Below are 15,332 nucleotides of genomic sequence, written 5' to 3' on the forward strand. Positions count from 1 at the left end.
CCTTATGTCCCAGTTGGGACAAATGTTTCTTTCCTCTTTAACCACACAAACTCAGCAAATAACTGATATGGAACAGAAGATTGAAAAACATGGAAATGATTTAAAAAAAAATTTCTTCTAGACTAGATACAATGGAACAAAAAATACAAAAAATTGAGAATATACAACTGACTATTGTTAAAGATGTATGTAGCCTAAGAATTAAAACTGAGAACTTTGAAAATTATACCAGGAATCAAACTTTGCGTTTTGTAAATTTTCCTCAAGTACCTATGATAAAGCCTGAGGACATGTTAAGAAGATATTTACTTGAAAATCTTTGTATACCAGAAATTAATTTACCACCATTTTCAAAGGTTTTCTATCTTCCTCAAAAATTGCCTTTACAACAGAGTTTGAATGTAACAGCTCTCATTGAGACATCGGATACTCAACAGGCTGCGGCGGCAACTTTGGTTGCAACCGTGGCCTTAGTTCCTGACAAGGCATGGTTGTTCCAGATGTTGTTTAAGCATAGGGAGAAACCATTTCTTGGTTTTCGAATTTCCTTATTCCCGGATTTTTCAAGAGAGACTCAAAAGAAAAGTAAACAATTTCTCACAATGAAAACAGCAGTAACTCAAGCAGGAGGTACCTTTTTCTTGAGATACCCCTGCAAGTGTATAATAAGGTTTGATAATGTCAAATATGTGTTTACGGATCTGCCTCAGCTTTCAAAACTTATCGCTTCCAAGATTACATCTGGAGTTTCATAAATTTTGAATCACCAATCCCTTCGTGAAAGCTACTTTCTTCTATTTACATTTTCCTTTTGATTTATCTCCTCTTTTTTCTTAAGATCTTGGAATCCTATTTGTGGACTTGAGTGATAAAATTGGTAATGATGATTATGCTTTATGAATTATGTAAAGAATTTTTTTCGTTAATTCTATCACTTTCTTTTCAAGAGGTTGTACTTGATTATAAATATTGTAAAGTAATAAAAATAAAATTTTAAAAAAAGGCAGAACTTGCCTCTGATATGGTACATCAACATAAGAACATAAGAATAGCCATACTGGGTCAGACCAATGGTCCATCTAGTTCAGTATCCTGCTTCTAACAGTGGCCAATCCAGGTCACAAGTACCTTTCAGAAACTCAAATAGTAGCAACATTCCATGCTACTGATCCCAGGGCAAGCAGTGGCTTCCCATAGGTCTATCTGAATAACACAGATTACATTTTCAACATTATGGACTAGATTCTATATATCACACCTAAAAAATCAGTGGCAAAACAAAATATGCCTAGGCATATTCTATAAAGTGCACCTAAATTTAGGCATACTTTATGGAATAAGCCTACATTTCCATGTGGGTTACAGAATATGCTGAGCGCCTGTCCACACGACTATATTTAGTCACGGGCAGTTATGCCAAGTAAAACTTGGTGTAAATGTCGACACCTAAATTATGCGCAGACAGGATGTATTCTATTACAACATGCATACATTTTATAAACACCCATAACCTGCCCATTTCACACTCCCTTTTCACCTAAGCGTCTTAGAATTTACACTCATCACATTATAGAATACGCTTAGACAGCTGTGTGTGTAAATTCCAATTAATGCCAATTAGTATTAATAATTGCTTGTTAAGTGGCAATTATTGGCGATGATCGGCTTGTTAAGTAATGAAGCTGCTCACGCAGATCCAGAATATGACTGGATTTGTGCGTGGAACTTAAGTCGCATTATATAGAATCCGGGGGTATGCGCCTTACACCAGCACAGTTTTTGATGACTGTTGCTGCTTTTGTCAATAAAGGAGTGTTTTTTTTATTTGCGTTCTAGAAGATCCTTGGTCCGCCCCTACTTTTGTTTTTTTCAGGTTACACCGGTGCACTCCCACTGAGCCCATGCTACAACCAGGCCTGCATGGGTTTTACGAAAAATGGGGGATGAAGTCATATCACAGCTGATGCTGTGGGAAGGATGGGAGCAACAGCACTGGTCCAAGGTAAGACTCAAGGGTCACATGCTTGTGTGTGGCAGAGGAAGGTGAGTATCGTGTACCTCTCATCTCACTAACAGCCATCTCAAGTTGCAATGTATGCCAATGTAGTATTCTCTCAGATAGTGTGCCTTCATCCGCTACTTGTAGCTAACCCAAAACCATTTAGTCCAACTGTGAATCACATATACCATGATTGCTAGTGTACATGGGACATACAACAAGGACCTCATAAGGGCATTTTAGTAGATAGCATCAAACTAGCAGACTCCTTATGTCATTGGCCTCACCCCCTATGTGCCATCCAATGCCAAGGTACAAGTCATCAATGTCATCCTATAACATCTATACCCATCACACTTTGCACAGTCCAAAGCAGGAGTTAGCAAAGCTTTTCAATAGATAGCAATGACCCTACTATCTTTGTTACATGTATTGGGGTGTACATTCTCCCAACATATGTCCCGTCACTGTTGAAACCAGTGACTACATGGGTCATGAGGTTGAGTACAGGCAGTGGCACTACACGAAGGGCTGAAGTACAAGGCACATTGAAAACACCTGTATTGGTTCAAATTATGAGAACACACTGGCATGTTCTATGTCTTTATTGATGCTTAGATAAATTTCCTGTTGTAGCAAACAAGAGAGGCCACACCATTGGTGAGATATTGTTCAGACAAAGGTATGAATATATTATAACTCCTGGCGGCACCGTAAATCATTCATGTTGCGGACATTGTCAATGGTGTGAACAGACCCTCACAGGCCCCGTGTAGACTGACCATCGAACAGGTCGTGTAGTAGAAGCACGCTTTAACACAGACTGTAACAGTTCGAATGTGGTATATATGATTGAATGTCCACTTGTTATATACAGGAAGTAGTAGCAGATCGGTGTGTCTGTGATTACATGAACACAAATCAAGAATCACTACGGGTAATCTAGAAATGCCAATAGTTCCCCATTGGAGGGAGAAACAACATACAGTAAAGACATTAGATGGCAAATATTGGACCAGATTAAAGAAGGGTGGGAGGGTAGTAATCATGAAAGCATGCTCAGTTATAAGGAACAACATTGGATTTTTCTATTACAAACTGTTAATCCTACAGGCTTGAATGCTGAGACTGAGTGGGTCTCACTGATATGACAGTTTGGCATGTGTCTTCTGTGATTGGTGGATTGTCTCAGCTGACTGTTTAAAAGGCATGTAAAAAACGCCAGTGCCACATTTTGGTAACATCGCTGGTCAGCAAGAGAAGAAGCTAAGCCGTGATGGTAGGGGATCCTCATTTTTGATGACTCTGGGGCAGTGGCATAGCCAGAAGTCAATTTTTGGGTGGGCCAACAGGTTGGATGGGTGGGCACTAGACAGTGGTGTGCTGGTAAATGTTTAACAACAGGCTCTCTCCCTGGTCCACCTCTGCGCCCCCCCTCCCAGCCACCTGTGCACCTCCCCTCAAAATTGCAGAGCTGTCTATAGCCGGGGAGAGAGCCTGGGGGGTGGGGGAGGCAATGCATTACTCTCTCCAGGAAAAAAAACATTAAATGATCCCAGGTTCCAATCTAATTCATGTTTAATGTGGGATAAAATGCCATAAATAAGTAAATAAATATAAACTTTTAATGTTGAGCACCTGATTCTCAAAGTGGACATGTTCCAATCATTATAATGAAAATAAAATGATTTTTTTTCTACCTTTGCTGTCTGGTGACTTTGTTTTTCTGATCATACTGGCCCAGTATCTGATTCTGCTGCTATCTGTCCTCTTTACTCCATTTCCAGGACTTCCTTTCCATTTATTTCTTTACTTTCCGCCTTTCTTCTTCATTTCTTGCTCTGGGTCCTCCGTAGACTTGACTGTCCAGTGGATCCAGCTTCTGCCTATTTTCTTCATCCATGTGCAATTTTCTCCTCTCTTCCTTTTCCCTCATCTCATCTCCTTCCTTACTCTTCCCTCCCCTCCATCCATGTCCAGCATTTCTTCTCTCTCCCTTCCCTCTCCTCCATCCATATCCAGCAGCCTCCTCTCTCCTGCCCTTCCCTCCATCCATCCATGTCCAGCAACCCTCCTCTGCCCCCTGCCCTCCCCTCCATCCACCCATGTCCAGCAACCTTCCTCTCTCCTCTTCCCTCCCCTCCATCCACCCATGTCCAGCAACTCTCCTCTCCCCTCCATCCATCCATACCCAGCAATTCTCTTCTCTCCCCTGCCCTTATCCATCCATCCCCAACAATTCTGTTCTTGCCCCTGTCCCCTCCATCCATCCATTCCTAGCAATTCTCCTCTCTCCCCTGCCCCACCTCCATCCATCCATCCATCCATCCATCCATCCCCAGCAATTCTCCTCTCTCCCCTGCCCCCCACCTCCATCCATCCATCCATCCCCAGCAATTCTCCTCTCTCCCCTGCCCCCCACCTCCATCCATCCATCCATCCATCATCCCCAGCAATTCTCCTCTCTCCCCTGCCCCCCACCTCCATCCATCCATCCATCCCCAGAAATTCTCCTCTCTCCCTTGCCCCCACCTCCATCCATCCATCCATCATCCCCAGCAATTCTCCTCTCTCCCCTGCCCCCCACCTCCATCCATCCATCCCCAGCAATTCTCCTCTCTCCCCTGACCCCCCACCTCCATCCATCCATCCCGTGACTCTCCTCTCTCCCCCTCCCCTCCCGCTCCCATCCATGTGTCCAGCGATTCTCCTTCACCCCCATTCATCCTTCCCTCTCATTCCACCTGCCTGCCCTCTCTCTGACGGCAGCGCTTCCCAGATGCTGCCTACCGCCACCACGATCTACCTCCTCCCTCTGTCTCACTCTCAACAGCAGCGGTAGCGTCGCAATTCAAACACGCTGCCTCCTGCTTCTAACCGGTTAGAAGCAGGAGGTAGCGTGTTTGAATCGCTACTGCTGCTGTTGAGAGTGAGACAGAGGGAGGAGGTAGATCGTGGTGGTGGTAGGCAGCGTCTGGGAAGTGCTGCCGTCAGAGAGAAGGAGGCAGATGCAGGATCAGCGCTGCCTGCTCCCTCCTCTCTGCTGCTGGGTGGGCCTGAACCCAAACTGGGTGGGCCTAGGCCCATCCAGGCCCACCCGTGGCTACGCCCCTGCTCTGGGGGTTCTCTGACCTTTCAAATTATTGTTAAAATAATAGGTGTTTAAACTAATGTTTGCAAGAATTGAATGCTTTTTTCAATTTTTGTTTTTCCAGGGGGTATGTCCTTGAAACAGCTTTATGCGAAACATGTGCCACGTCGGACTGCTTGCACCTGAGTTGACAAAGCTAAGTTCATAATTAGAATGTGTATCAAGCTTATTGTTGTGTTTTCTGACTTTACTTAAAATAGATCAGATTAATACAAATAGACATAATTGAAAAGATAACTGACCTGGAATCAGTCTTTTATCTATCTCCCCCTCTCTCTGAGCCCAACTTCTCTCCATCTCACTTCTCCCTCCATTTCCCTCCCTCCATACTTCTCTCCCTCAGTTTGGCATCTCTCCCTATTTCCACACGTCCCCTGTGCAATCCAGCATCTCTCCCTCCCCTTTTAGCCCTGCCCACAGTTATCTCTGCCTCCCCACGGCCACCCAAGGTTCGTTCTCCCTTCCTCCCTCCCTTTCCCCCCACCACCCAAGGTTTTCTCTCAATCCCCCCCCACCACCTGAGGTTCTCTTTCCTTCCCCATCCCAGCCACTGGGCCTTCCTTCTGATCCACCCTGCCCCCTTTTGATATAATCTCCTGTTTGTGATGGGTCAGGATGCAAGGCATCTTTTCAGTATGGCTGCCTCTGCTGCAGAGTCGAAGACTTACTGCAAGCTGAAGGGAAACTGGTTGAGAAAGGGAGGGGAGAGAGAGCAGTCGGTGGTCTGGGAGGGTAGGGAGGCAGAAAGTGAATTATTAATCGTGATTAATAATTAACTTGTTAATCATGGTGTTTACCACAATTAACATGCAGCCCTAATAAATATGATTGGGTAGCAAACCAATAGTGCATGGCAGTGGATTGAAATGTATGGCAGTCTGCAATAGCAGTAATAAATTGTAACACCAATACAGCACATGAAACAGTTTGGCAAACTGGGATCTGGGAGTAGTTTCTCAATTATATGGTTCAATTCGATTCCCTTCATAGCTCCCTATTATTTTTAGAGACTCTAGGCTGCATTTCATTTGTCCATAAAGCACACAAGACATGTGTTTCACTCTACCCTAAATTTGGGCTTTAGTAAAATACGTATTTCTGCTATAGCAAGGCCTCACCCCTTAGGTGGGTGGGGGAAGGTGTCAAAGGCTACTACGCAGTGCAAAAATGTCTTATATAGTTAAACATAGTAAACAAAGTAGATGACAGCAGAAAAAGACCTGCACGGTCCATCCAGTCTGCCCAAGAAGATAAATTCATATGTGCTACTTTTTTATTTGTACTGTCCTCTTCAGTGCACAGACCGTATAAGTCTGGCCAGCCCTATCCCCGCCTCCCAACCACCAACCCCGCCTCCCAATCACCAGCTCTGGCACAGACCCTATAAGTCTGCCCAGCACTATCCCCGCCTCCCAACTACCAGTCCCGCCTTCCACCACCAGCTCTGACACAGACCGTATAAGTCTGCCCAGCACTATCCCTGCCTCCCACCACCAGCTCTGGCACAGACCGTATAAGTCTGCCCAGCACTATCCCCACCGCCCAACCACCAGCCCCGGCACAGACCGTATAAGTCTGCCCAGCACTAGTCCCGCCTCCCAACCACCAGCCCCAGCACAGACCGTATAAGTCTGCCCAGCACTAGCCCCGCCTCCCAACCGCCAGCTCTGGAATAGTTGCTGGAATATATTTTAGTATATATAGAATTGTAGTTTGTTCATATGGCTTGAATATTTATTTTATTTATTGGGAATAGTCAAATACTGTTGTAGTCTGCTGTACCACGAGGGCTCACAGAAGATAACAAAACTGTGCCAGTGGTATGTAATGTTATCTGATCTGGAACACAAGGAACAGCAGTAGAACAAGAATCTGGATGCCATTGCTTGGTGACCACTTCCATTATGAGGAGGCCACATCACCGATTCATAGAGGTGCAGAAGAAAGGTCATGCTATAGCTGTCCTATGTCTGATATTTCTGTTGGATTGTGGTTGGAATGGAGGTGGTTTGGGGAGTAATTTGTTATGTATAAGGTCAGATATTTACACAGCATTGCATGCATCTCTTTGTCCCCAGTTAGTTCTGTGAGATATATACCATTCTACATGGAGAGCTGTCCAGAAAATGGCCACCTTCACATACTCATCACATTAATGACACAATACCATTGGAAACACACTTAGACACAGTTATCATCCACTAAATGTAAAACAACTGACTCTAGAGTACTGGAATATGTCTGTTGACCACTATGAGGCATATTTTCAAAGCACTTTGGGAGGCTAAGTTCCATAGGTTTCTATGGAACTTTGGGAGGCTAAGTGCTTTGAAAATGAGCCTCCATGCACACTCTATAGTATTAATGGTGAGGGATGATTTCAATCAACACATTGCTGCAGATTATAGGTTTCACCCTCATAATCAATATTGCACAGACACATTGAAACATAGAAACATAATGGCAGATAAGGGCCAAATGGCCCATCCAGTCTGCCCATCCTCAGTAACCACTAACTCTGCCTTTTCCTAAGGGATCATACGTGCCTGTCCCATGCTTTCTTAAATTCTGATACAGTTTGCTTATTTGATACAGAGCACCTGTGTTCAATTGTGCATAATGACGAGAGAGTGGAGAAGGTCACAGAGTTTCAGAGCTCTGGTGCGTACCTCTGTTCAATGATGAATCAAGAGTTATGTTCTTAACTTGTGTCACATGCAACTGGTTATACCTGAAGTCCAGCAATTGTCATGTACTGATGCCACAAAAGAAAAGTTTATGAGGAGACATCTCACAGCTGTTGAAAGGGCAATCTCAGACTTCAATCACTTTTCACTTGGAAATGGTCCTTTTTGGCATACAAAATGGATGACATAAATGTTCATATATTGTGGAAACCATTTTATAATCATGCACCTACTGTTCTGTCAGTGTGTATGTGTGTGTGTGGTGCTGGTGGTGGTGGGGGGAGGGAGGTGTTGTTTCACTATCACATTTTCAATAGTGAGGGACAGGCAAGCCTCTGCCTGTCCCTCTTGATTGAAAACACAACACTGAAGCACCTCCCCCCACTAGCAGCAATGTAATTGGAGGATTTCTGCTCAGCTTAGAGGGAATAGTGATTATGTCCATGCCATTATTTTATAACGGTTGTTGCATATGCCACATTGCAAATGACTGGACAAAAGGAGGGTCTGTTGAGGAAGGGCAAATTCTCCTCAGCAGAGGTGGAACTGCTGGTAAAAGAGGTGGTGGTCCACCATTCCAGTCTGTTTGACTCCCTGCCGCTCTGCACTCCCACTGCGATCCCACATTCCTGTTCTGGTGGGGGTCCCCAAGCCCTGTCAGCGGAAGCCCTCCTCCAGCCAATGTTTGTTTTTCTGAGTCACTGTGCTGCCTGCCATGCTTCTCCCCCATGGATGCTTGGTTTTAGTGAAATTGAGCATGTACGAGTGATGCTCGCCTCCAGTGCATGCTCAGTTTTGACACATGCGAGAGGTAGGGGAGGCAGTGTGTGATGGCTTAGGAAAATATGCATTGGCTGGAGGAGGGCTTCTGTTGGCAGGGCTTGAGGAGCAGTCCCAGGCAAACCAGCAGTGATCAATTTTTTTTGGGGGGGCTGAACCCAAATTGGGGGGTCCCAGGCCCCCAAGACCCTCCCCAAGCCTATGCCACTGATTTAGGACATCTGTGTTACTTATGGGGGGGGGGGGGGGGGGGGAGAGCTGTCATTCTCAACCAGTAGCCAACTGCCAGGGATCTGATCACTCTTGAAATGCTCATAAATTCCAGAGTGTTGCAAGATATAAGAATCATGACCTGATTCAGGAAGTGGGCATATACATCAATTTCACCATGTGCATTATACACAACCTGCATGTTTAGTGAATGATATGCCTTACGATTCCTATAAGTAAGCTCCCTCCCTCTTGGGAGTCTGAGAGCCATGTGGGTACAGTCAATTACCCCTATGACAGATGGGATGCGGTCTATGTTGTAAAATTGTCATACTTTGTTGGATCTCCTGTACTGTGATGGGCAAGACAATGTATTGAGAGATGTGTGTGAGAAAGGCTGCTAAGAACTGTAATATACATTGTGATACAGTTGATGACTTAGGCCTGCTGTGACAGCCAAAACAGATTGAAAGGTACCAGAGACCAACAAAGCAAAGGTGACTGTGACCTTGAAGTGAACTGGCACAGTCTGGGACTGAAGGAGGGGTTCTACTTCCTGACACAGTTGAAGAACGGCAGTCATCCAAATGAAACCTAGTTAGGCACTTATCATCAGTGGGTCCTTGGCCTGCATATTCTTTGATAGGGATGGCTCCTGTTAGCCCCCCCCCCCCTCTCCTCCCTATATGACAGATGAATCAATGCATGTATGACCAATTCATTGAAGTGACTCATGCCTATTTTACAGCAGACCCACCACCATACATGCAATTACACTAACACTAACTTTGTGACATATGTACCCACAGGACCAGTAGACTACAAACACACACACACACACACACACACACACACACACACACACACACACACACACACATACACCATTAGTAGAGTAGAAAACATATACCTAGCACCAGCAAACTTGCACAATAACAAACATGGGATGCACAAGGAGGCAGGCACAGCCTACAGGGACAGTGAGAAAAAGGATACAGGTGGGTCAGGAGCACTGTTCTCTCTAAACTGAATGGGAGTTCTCCAACTGCAATGCTGCCAGTAGGGGGTGGTGCTTCAATATTGTGTTTTCAATCCCTTGGGACAGGCAGATTCCCTGTAGTCCTGAAGAGCTTGTCTGTCTATCACTATTGAAAATGTGATAGTGAAACAGCACTTCCCACTGGTAGGACTGGTAGGTGGAGGACTCAGCTTAGAGGACTCAGCTTAAAGGTAATAGTGGTCAGGAGAGGCAATGAGACATGGAGGACCTGGGAGACAGAGAGGACAAGGTTCAGGGTGATCACACAAATGGGGGAGGGGCAAATATACAACAAGGGATGGATGTGGAAGGTGGGGTATGCAACTGTGAGGGACTAGGCAGGACAATATATATGGGAATGTGACAAACTAGGGCAGACAGTGACAGCAATCAAACCACAATCTTCCTCTGTTCAGCAACAACAAAAAAGATTCTCAAAAGATAGGTCAAGGTGGCATTTGTTCATTTTTATATAAGATTTAATATTGACACTCCCATTTCCTGTTGTGTAGGCTGGCCTGCTATACGTTATAATGCTGAGTTGTTGAGATCATGACACCACCTATACCAAACCCCTGGCACTCCTCTTCTTGAACGCCCATATGGGGATGCCAATGTTACTTGGATGTTTCCTGTATTGCTTTTGCAAAATTGGTATTTGAACATTCCCAGGACATGGACGGCCATTCCATTTCACAAACAGGGCTTATAAAATAAGTGCCATGGAGGGGCATAATTGAACAAAAATGTCTATCTCCATGGGCGTTTATCTCCGAGAACGGGTCCGTGAAGGGGCGGACCGAAACATATTTTCGAAAAAAATAGACGTCCATGTTTTATTCGACAATTTGTGAGCTGGGCGTTTTTGTTTTTCAGTGATAATGGAAAATGAAAGCGCCCAGGTCAAAAACGAATAAATCCAAGGCATTTGTTCGTGGGAGGGGCCAGGAGTCATAGTGCACTGGTCCCCCTCACATGCCAGGACACCAACCGGGCACCCTAGGGGGCACTTTTACAAAAACAAAAAAAAAGGTAAAAGAGCTCCCAGGTGCATAGCACCCTTCCCTTGGGTGTTGAGCCTCCCAAATGCCCCTCAAAACCCACCGCCCACAAGTCTACACCATTACTATAGCCCTAAGGGGTGAAGGGGGGCACCTACATGTGGGTACAGTGGGTTTTGGGGGCAGTTTGGAGGGCTCCCATTTACCAGCACAAGTGTAACATGTGGGGGGGGGGGGGGATGGGCCTGGGTCCACCTGCCTGAAGTCCACTGCACCACCTAATAACTGCTCCAGTGACCTGCATACTGCTGCCAGGGAGGTGGGTATGACATTTGAGGGTGAAAATAAAAGTTGTGAAACGGCATATTTTGTGGTGGGAGGGGGGTTTGTGACCACTGGGGGAGTCAGGGGAGGTCATCCCCGATTCCCTCCAGTGGTCATCTGGTCATTTAGGGCACTTTTTGGGGCCTTATTCGTGGAAAAACTGGGGTCCAGGAAAAGTGCCCTAAATTCTCGCTAAAAACGCATATTTTTCTTCCATTATCAGCGAAAGGCGCCCATCTCTGATCGCCCGATAACCACGCCCCAGTTCCGCCTTCACCACGCCTTCGACACGCCCCCATCAACTTTGTCCGCATCCGCGACGGAGTGCAGTTGAAAACGTCCAAATTCGGCTTTCGATTATACCGCTTTATTCGTTTTTGTGAGATAAACATCTATCTCCTGATTTGGGTCGCAATATAGACGTTTTTCTTTTTCAATTATAAGCTGGATAGTATAACTCACTATTGTTGAACATCTAGAGGAGTCAAAATACCTTACAGGGAATTTTAACACATATTTAATCAATATTTCTAACCTTTAACATTGCAGTAATATTGGCTGATGTCATAAAAATTGCTTATGATGTAATGATAATATTTGTTTCTCTGCTTTGTTTCTGTTCCCTTTCATACCTTGTACCTTTTTTGAAGGTGAATGTGAAACTCATTGCACTGTAGAAATCAGCATTGAAAAGAATGTCGTAATTACTGCTCCCATACCAGGCAAGTATTTGAGATAATGAAATCCATTTGTGCTTTGTGGGAGTACTAATTAGAATAATATCCCTAAGTTATTTGCCAGAGTTCGGAAATCCTTTGATGTGCTATATTTATAAATGGGGAATAATTTCAACCTTATGCATTTCATATAATTCTGAGATGATGGGATATAATGATTCCAAGTTTCCCCAAGTTTTGTGTGTTTATCTGGGACTGATCAGGAACAATTTTCAAAGGCTTACAAGTGTGTGTAAAATTCTGGAGTTATTTGTATAATGTTAGATGCATAAAAAGTGGAGTGAAGTTTTAAAGATCCTTAAGGGGATGATGCATTAAACTCCATTGGCCATAAATGCATGTAAATGCAGTATTTAAGGCATATTTTAATGGCTGATATTAATGAGATGTAAATATGACACACAGTATGAGAGATTGCAAGGTGTAAGTACAAAGGGACATATGTTAATGTGGATGGTAGCACAAAACAATAAATATACCTCCCTGAGGTGTAGTTAACTTTTTCTCCATTAATGCATCCATGCTGCATTTTGGATTTTTATTAAGGAGTAATAACAACACAGAAAAACATACCAAACCAGACTGTGCTAATCATACAATAAAAAGACAAGCTACAGTGGTAAGCTTAAATGCCAACATATACATCTAGAGAAGCCCATCTTTGAAAGCACTTAAATAAAAAATTGTGTTTCTCTGCTGCAGTCATTTTAAATGGACAAGCCTGACGTACAGGATTCCCCCACATAGTAATTATCTTTCCTGTTGGACACAATCAACTTAATCACCAGGAATAACACAAAAGCAAACAAATAGGCTTGCAGTTCAGCCAACTTCTTATTATGCCTCAGGTGCTTCTAGATGACAACTGCAGGAAACAAAACACAAAACACATCTTGGAATCACTAAGGATTGAAATTCCATGTGTAAAGGGGGAAAGGATAGTGATAGGAGTGTACTACCGTCCGCCTGGCCAGGATGAACAGACGGATGCAGAAATATTAAAGGAAATTAGGGACGCAAACAAACTGGGCAACACAATAATAATGGTTGATTTCAATTACTCCAATATTGACTGGGTAAATGTAACATGAGGGCATGCTAGGAAGGAAAAATTCCTTGATGAAAACAAAGACTGCTTTATGGAGCAGCTGGTACAGGAGCTGACGAGAGAAGGAAAGATTCTAGACCTAGTCCTTAGTGGAGCGCATGATCTGGTACAGGAGGTAATGGTGCTGGGGCCGCTTAACAACAGTGATCATAATATGATTGGATTTGATATTAGCTTTGAAGTAAGTATACATAGGAAATCAAATATGTTAGCATTTAACTTTAAAAAACGAGACTATGATAAAATGAGAAGAACGGTGAAAAAAAAAGAGGAGCAGTTGCGACGGTCAAAACCAGACAGAGAAAAGGTTACCCATGTAAATAATGTGCTCTAAAGTTCCTTTAGATAAATTACAAGGCCAAAAGTTGTCTAGTTTGGTCACCGGTTCCATAAAATTCTATGATCCACAAATATAAGGAAGGTGTAATAGATGCAGATTTAGATACCCACAATGGTTTAGACAAAAAATAAATTCCCATTCTTTGTTCAGCAAATGCACATTGAAATCAAAAACTTGAGGGGTACCCATACTGAAAAGAAACAATTTCTCCATTGTTGATAACCTGTCTAACCCTTCATATTTCATATTGTTGCCAATGCCTCCAGTTTATTGGATCACTAAGAATCCTGAACCTAGGTTTATTCCAAAAAGGCATTTTATTGGAAAATCTATTCTGTTCATCTAGTGTTAAGGCCAGCACTTGAAATACTTCCCAGGTAGCCAAAAATATTCTCTTCTCTCTAAATGAGGAAAGAACCTGCCACCCAAGTGCCATATTTAGCAAGAGTAGAGGAGTAGCCTGAGACCCAGGGGAACTGGGTTCAATACCCACTGCAGCTTCTTGTGATGCTGGGTAACTTAATTAGCTCTCTATTTCCCCAAGTATAAAATAAGTACCTGTATGTAATATGTAAACTGCTTTGATTGTAACCACAGAAAAGTGGTTTATCAAACCTCATCTCCTTTTAACATTTATGCCTCTACTTTACTGGTATGACATGGGTGTGTCTCCCGCATGCATGTGTAACATGCGGGTCCCGCAAATGGCAAAAGACTGAAAGATTAGCCAAATCCAGAATTGGGGAACTGAGGCTGATGCTGGACAGACTTCTATGGTCTGTATCCCACAAATGGCATAAGATTGAAAGAAGATTTGGCAATGCTAGCATTAGGGGAACCAAGGCTGATGCCACAAATGACAAAAGACAGGTGAAGCTTTGGGAACTCCAGAGTTGTAGATCACTTTATTGTCACGTGCTGTGAGTGAGGTGTTGTACAGCTCGGGGGGGGGGGGGGGGGGAGACATATTGACTGGTAAGTTGAATACTGTCAGCAATACTTGGGCTATACTTGGTTATAACCAAGACTCCATCAGGTTTGCTGGCCTATATGGTTGGCATGGTGGAGACGACAACCAGCATTTAAGCATGGGTGGCTGGGGTGTACAAAAGAAAAATCTCAACCAACGGCCAACTCCGAGAGTCAAACAAAATTTTGTTTGACTCTCGGAGTTGGCCGTTGGTTGAGATTTTTCTTTTGTACACCGCAGATATTGACGCGTCTCCTTATCTCAGCACAGTGCTATTTAGCAACACTTTCTGAGAAGTTCTGAGAGAAGAGGACATTTCTCTGACTCCTGACGCAGGCCTGTACAGCCGAAACATAGCTGTGTCGAGTCCTTTTCTCCCTGCTATCCATTGATTAATAAAGTTTATTTTTTAATTTTCACAACCAAAGAGTCGCCTTTTTATATTTTTTTAAACATACATTTTTTATACACATATTTGAAAATTTTTATTATTATTTTTATTATTTTTCATGGTTTCATTTTTTATTTTTTTTTTATGTTTTTTTAGTCATCTTCGCTGTTTTGTTTGTTGTAAATATTATCTCAGCCAGGTTAGGAGTGGATGAATATGTCCTGCTGCAGTATGTGCAGCCAGCGTCAGTCTTTGTGTGTGTGAGTGAGACTAACAAGTTAGTTACCAGCATCAATGTCATGGCCAGAACAGCCATTGAGTCTTGAAATTACCCTTGCAGCTGTTGAGACACTGTGGCTGGCAAATCACACATCGTTTATGAATCCCTGGCATCTTGTCAAGGTGACTGCTTCAGTGTGGTGCCACTGAAACAATCAGTTGGCTCTTGAAACCTCAATATTTGTGATATTATCTGATGAAAGGGCTGCTATGTTGACATCCCATCCAAAGAGCAGACCTACGTTGGACCTGACTGACCATCTGAGGAACATGCTGCAATTTAATGGTCTGCATCTGGTTGTATGTTTGCCATGTA

This window comes from Microcaecilia unicolor, chromosome 3, assembly GCF_901765095.1.
Source record: "Microcaecilia unicolor chromosome 3, aMicUni1.1, whole genome shotgun sequence".
Classification (NCBI taxonomy): domain Eukaryota; kingdom Metazoa; phylum Chordata; class Amphibia; order Gymnophiona; family Siphonopidae; genus Microcaecilia; species Microcaecilia unicolor.